Here is a 6,794-nt window from a genome sequence, read left to right as displayed (position 1 = left end):
CACACTTCCACGGCTACCAAGGAAGTTGACAGCACCTGGACGTGTAAGGTGGTCCTTTCCCATACTTGATGGACAGCATTAAGGACCCAGGGTCCGCTGCAGCCAGACATGTCAGCCTGCTGCCACACGGGGAAGGACCGCAGTCTCATAGCACTGCCCCTTCCAGAGGCCACATCTTTAGCAGACAGTGAAAAATGCAAATCAGGAAATACATGGCTTTTGAAATGACTTTATCAGTTGTCAGACTGGGTTGCTCAAAGACGGCTGGGTGACTCTAAGCAAATATGAAAAAGAGTATAGCCCATAAATTCTCGGCAAAAGTTTCATAAGCAACTCGAGAATGACAGCTATCTCATTTCAAATAACATAGTGACCTATTGTGTAAAGAAAGAAAATGTTTAAACATGCTTTGCAGTGCAATTTCTGGCTCCAGGGTGGAGGGAAATAGAGCATTTCATAGGCATGTAAGCAAGGATTTCTGACTGCCTGGTTCTCTCATTTTCCTTCTTTTTTCCAAATTTAGGATTCCAGGAAATACTAAAAAATAAGTAGAAAAATAGGGATGGAGAAATCAAAGAAATGCAGTATCAGCTTGAATTCACTATTTTTTCAACAGTTATTTTTTTCCTCCATTTTGTTAACTGACTTTTTAAATGATGGAACATTTCTGATATGTATAAAAATAAAACCACAGGCCTAGTCACAGTGGCACAGGCCGTGGGGTGCCACTCTGCCATCTTGGAGCCACACGAAAGACTGCAGCTCAGATTCCAGGTCAACACTGGGCATATGCCCGTGATTCTGCCTGGTTAAAATGCTGGAAGGGATCCTGGCATCGTGGGACCCTGTTACGGGTTTCTCTTTCTCTCATTCTCTTTCTCTCTGTCTTTTTCTCTTTCTATACATGAGGAGTCTCCAAAGAGTTTATGCATATTACAAAAATATATATATATGAATTTCAAATTTTTGCCCAAAAATAAACTTTATTTCATTTTTCCACCAACTTTTTGAAGTCACCTCACAAAATAAGTTTAAGAAGTAGACTAACACAGTAAACACCCATCCACCCATCAAACATCAACAATAATCCAGTCTTACTCCTCCTCTTCCCCACTTAGCTCTCTTCCTCCTAGTCTACATTAAGGAAAATCCCACACATGATATCCTTTTATACGTAACAGTTCATCAGCAGTCCTTTACTCATCACTTGCTATGTATACTTGTCACCGGGAAGACAAAAACAGATTAGAAACATTCCTTGCTCTCACAAAGCTCATTGTCTTGATGGAGGAAGCAGGTCTTCTGGGACAGATAAAGCTGATATTTGTATAACAAATACTGTAGGGTATGAATTATAGCAGGTACATTCTTAATGCCTTCCAATATTAACCCATATAATGTAGTCCCCCTGACAAGACAATGAAGCAGGTGCCATTATGCCCGTTTTTCAGAGGAGAAAACTGAGGCGAAGAGAGGCTGAGTATTTTTGTCCACGTCACAGAGCTAGTAAATGTAGAGCTGGGATGCACAGACATTATGAAACCATTGCAAAGGAAGTTGATAACTACATCTGGGCCATGTGGGTGAGTAAAAGCACCCTGTGTGGACAAGCAGAAGACATAGCATGGACAAAGTTTCAGAGAAATAAAGAGCTTGGGACCAGCAGTTAGCGTAATGGCTATGTCACTGGACTCCCATGTAGTTGACTGTAGCTCAAGTCCCAGACCTGGTGGCTTAAACTCACGCCGGGCGCATGTGCGTGCGTGTACCGAAAATCTCAAGAGGAGAATGAAAGAGAAGAGATTGTGGCATGGCCATCCCCCTTGGGGGAGGGGGTGATTTCTCAGTTTCTATCTGTCTATCTCTCTCTCTCTCTTTCTGGCAAGCACACACACCCTATAGTAATAAGTTCGAAAGAAAGAAAGAAAGAAAGAAAGAAAGAAAGAAAGAAAGAAAGAAAGAAAGAAAGAAAGAAAGAAAGAAAGAAAGAAAGAGAGAGAAAGAGAGAGAGAAAAAGAAAAGAAAGGAAAAAAGAAAGAGAGAGAAAAAAGAAAAAGAAATAAAGAGCTCTGCTTACAGGAAGCCAGAGGTCTGGAGACGCAACAGGGGTGTCCAGAATTGGAATCAGAAAAGCAGGCAAGATGATACTCTGAAGGGCTTTGTGAGCATATCTATAGTTTATGGGTGACTAGCAGAGATTAGGTAAATGCATAACAACGTCAACTCATATTAGAAATATAACTCTGAGAATCAGAGAGTGCTGTAGTGGTAAAATGTGATGGTCTGTGAGGCAATCCCACAGAAGAAGGCTCCTGGTTCAACTCCGGAACATCCCCATGCCCATGATCCAGAAGTGACTGAAGGCTAATGACGAACGGGGTGTTAAGACCCTGCTGGAGGTGCTGTAGCTATCTCTCTGTCCCTTTTTCTCATAAAAGAAATAAATAAGCCTAAAAAATTATAGTTAAGAAATATAACTCCGGGAACTATGTGGAAGATAAAATATTAGTGAGAGACATAGAGGGCTATGAATGTCCAGATGCACTAGAGTGGGGTTCGGAGAAGGGGTGTGATCAGATCAGAACAAAGAGCAGTGGATATAAAAATGGAGCTAAAATAGAAAAATAAGGGCCAGCTAGTAGCATGATGGTTAAGGCAGCTGGATCCCACATGATCAATTGCGTGGTTCAAATCCTAGACCCAGCAGTTTGAAAAACACACCGAGTGCATCTGTGTATGTGCCCCAAAATTCCCAAAGGAGGTATAGAGGAGAAGGGGTTGTGACATGGCCAGTCCCCCCATGGGAGTTGCTTTTTCACTTTCTCTCTTTCTGTCCTCTCCAGTGAGAGCACACACATTCTAGCAGATTAAAAAAATGAAATGAAATGAAAAGATACAGAAATAGGATCTTAGTGGCATAATGCTAAATGGAACTTCTGTTTCTCAGAATCTTGGCAGAAGTCCAAAGTTCTGAAAAATAAGGAGCAAATACTGCCAATTCTAAAAAAGAGTTGCTGGATACATCGACAGAGAACTTGCTAGGAGATGGCCAACCCCTATCTGGAATTTTCAGCCCATCACCCATTTCCAGTCTAAATATAAGTCTAGAGACTTGTCCCGGGTTTATTTGCAGAGCATTGTTGGCTACTAGAGAATATGATGGAGCAATGCCATCCTCTTCCAAGCCAAGAAAAAGAACTTATGTCCCCAGAATAAACAGGGGACCAGAGTAGTGAGAAAATTCTTGGGAGGACATGACAGGGATTCCTTAGAGTTCGGTGGGTACAGAGTGAGGAGTCTGATCCTTGCTTTGGCAGAGGTCTGACTCAGGTTGCCAGCAAAGCTAGAGAACTGAAGCAGGAGTGCACTGGAACTCAGGGCCACAGGCAACCACGTCAAATGTCTCCTTTAGTTAAGAAGATGCCATAGAAGGTAACCACAGAAGAGATGGCCTCTTGGGGCTGGGATTTCCCAGGCAGAAGAAGCTTGAGTTATGCTGCTGGAAGCATGTCCTGAGAGTTAGAGGGTCAATGTAGAGTCCTGGTCAACCATGCAGCATGCCAGTAAACTTGGAAGGAAAGAGGGTATGCACAGAAAAGAGTTAAGGTGTCAGGCCTGAGTGTAGCCTTTGAAAGGTTGCTTGCAAAGCTGGCCCTAAATTGGCCTCGGCTACCATCTGGGAACTCAGACTGTTCCCACCTTTCCCAGAATTGTAAGAATTTACTTCCTTTTACTTGTACAAGTAATGTCTTTATGATGGACACCTGCTTTTCTTCCCAGAGTCTGCAGATTTGTTATGTGCCAGGTAGAGGTGCCTATATACCAGTCCCCAGAAAAATCTCCAGATGCCTAGTCTCCAATGAGCTTACCCAGTTTACAATATTTCATGCATGTCACAGCTACTTGCTGGAGAATTAAGTGTGTCCAGTGTGACTGTGCCGGGAAGAACCCTTGGAAGCTTGTGCCTGGTTTCCCCCACGTGGCTCCCTGTGTCTTTACCCTTTGCTGATCTTGTTCTGACGCCTCATGCTGTAATAAATTACAGCTGTGAGTGCTATTATATGCTGAGTCCTGTGAGTCCTATCGATTCATCAAACCTAGGGATGCCTCTGAGGAACCCAGCACTGCCCCCCAAGAGCAGCAATGCTAGCATTTGGGCACCTGCCAGACAGAGGGCACAGATGTCACATTTGACAGCATCAGTCATGTAAAACCATTTTTAGATATTAATTTCTCAGTTTTGTCCTTGAGCTGATCCTGGAGAAAGCAGAATCAGCATATGGTATGAAGGAGGAGGGGAGGGAGAACAGGTGAAAGAAGAAAAACGTGAGGAAGTCAGGTGAAAAGCAAACACCTCCTCCCATGCCCCCCAGACTATAACCACATACAACTATCCTGAGCAGGGTGGGGAAGAGATGGGGTTGGAAGGGATGGGCAGAGGGGCAGGGTTAGGAGGGATGGGATGAGAGAAAGTATAGATTTGAGCTAGATATTAAATTTTGATATTTTTAATATCTGAAAGTGAGACTCTCATATAATTGAAAGCAGCTAGAAAGAGGCCAGAAGACCCACATGATCTGCCTGAAATGTTATCAAAGATGAGAAAGTGTATTTGAGGACAACCAGAAGCAGAATAAAGCTGTTTCCTGATTGAATCCTACCAAGTCCAGACCATTCAATAAAACCAAAACCCACAGCCTAAACCTACGCAGATGTTCAATGGAATCACATGAAACACACATGTAGAAACAAATTTAAAAAAACAGTGGATTTGAATTTTATCTCTGCAATTTCCTGCCTGTGTAATTTTTGGAGAAGTTTTCTTAATCTCTCGGATTTTCAGTTCTGCCTTCATAAAATGCAGACTTGAATACTAAGCTCACACACGAGCAAATAGCTGTGGGATAAATAACTGAGAGCAGTTGAGGAATGTGCCAGGTACATTCAGGGTACTCGGCACACTTCTCAGCATCTCATGGTACCACCTTCTTCAGAGTTTTATGAAATCATTGGAGTATGATCTTATGGGATTGCATGTCTCATGATTTTAATTTTGTTTGTGGCTTGAGCACCTGGCCAAGTTTGCAGACTCTGTAATGAATGGACCCAGTATTTGGGCCCAGGAGGTTTGATTCTTGCAGCTAAATAGAGACCCCCAGGTGCTAGTGACTGATCACAGGCTGCCTCTACACCCACCCTAAGTGCTGGGCACCTTCTGTCCCATCACACAACACTGGGCTATCATTTTTCTTCAAGAGGACTTGGCTTTGCTTCCTTCCCTATTAATATCACTGTGATGACAGATTGAATTTATTTTATTCCAAGAACAGACATCTCCATATTCTTCCAAAATATATCTCCATCCATGCCGTGGATAATGCAAATATGCCTGAAATTCTAAGGAGGGCAAATATTGGATTTCAACAAAGCAAGTAAGAAGAGATATTTTTCAAGCCAAAGCAGCATCGCCACCCACCTACCATGATGGTGGGATATTTGAAGAGCAAAGAACTCATAGCCAGCTCCTCGGCTGCAGAACTTAAGGAGCCTGGCTCCCTGCAGAAACTGCCAGCCGGTCTTTCTGCCAATAAGAATTGGAAACCATCCTAGCACATAGTTCTCGGGTTTCCCTCTTATCTTTTTTATTGTATATTTAGTCCTGATTAGAGAGAGAATGCAAAAAGCAACGGAAATAAGCACACTTAGCAAGTACAATCTGAGCAAACTTTATGCATATCTGATCATCATTCTCTTCTTCTAGATCAGAGACAGACTAGACCAGAAGTTCTGAGTCTTGGCAGCACCTAAAATCACCTTGAATCTTTTAAAAAGTACAGCTATTCAGTCTTCTTCCCACCCAACTGCCCATTAAGTCAAGACCTCTGGTGGGGCTACAGCAAAGGTCAAAAGCTCTCCAGATGATTCCAATGCGAAGCTTCCACTCACAGGCTAGATGGTACCTGTGGCTATTTTCACCAACAGTCATTTTATGATCCTTTATTTAAAATGTGGCCATAAAGCTATGAGACTAGCTTCCCCTACCTATTAAGAAAACCATCTGAATGTGAAGGTTTCTCTTTGTGTAGTAAATGAAATCTAGACCAGCCTGTAGATAGATCAAGCCTCAGTGTTATTTTAGAACCTTTGCTAATGCTGGGACCAGCAGTTGACATAATGGTTACATTGCTATACTCCCACGTAGTTGATCACAGTTCAGAGTCCCAGACCTGGCGGCTTAAAACTCACGCTGGGCACATGTGCCTGCCCAAGATCCCAAGAGGAGAATGAAGGGAACGGGACTGCAGCATGGCCATCCCCCCGGGGTGATGATTTCTCTCTCTCTCTCTCTCTCTCTCTCTCTCTCTCTCCCCATCAAGCACATGTGGCCTATAGCAAAAGTCTCTCTTAAAAAAAAGAAGAAAAGTAAAGAAAAGGAAAAAGAAACTTTGCTAAAGCTAAACATCCAGAAGGTAAATCTGAAATCTGAGATCAAGAGAGTCAAAAAAGCAAATGCTGAGGGCCAGGCAGTGGCACAGTGGTAAACAATTGGACTCGCAGGTTTTAGGTTTGTGTTCCAGAACCTTTCTGGGCCTGCACATGCTCATGATAGGGGCTAGTTGAGACTAGGGGTGGATCATTGCATGGGGATCTTTTTGATTGGGGGGGGGGGCGTTGTATCTCATATAAAGAAACACATGAAGTGACCAGCAGTTAGCTTAATGGCTATGTCGCTGGACTCCCATGTAGTCAACCGCGGTTCGCGTCCCGGACCCAGAGGCTTAAAACTCACGCCA

Source organism: Tupaia chinensis, unplaced genomic scaffold, assembly GCF_000334495.1.
Source record: "Tupaia chinensis unplaced genomic scaffold, TupChi_1.0 Scaffold000328_1, whole genome shotgun sequence".
NCBI lineage: Eukaryota > Metazoa > Chordata > Mammalia > Scandentia > Tupaiidae > Tupaia > Tupaia belangeri.
This window is presented reverse-complemented; position numbering follows the sequence as displayed.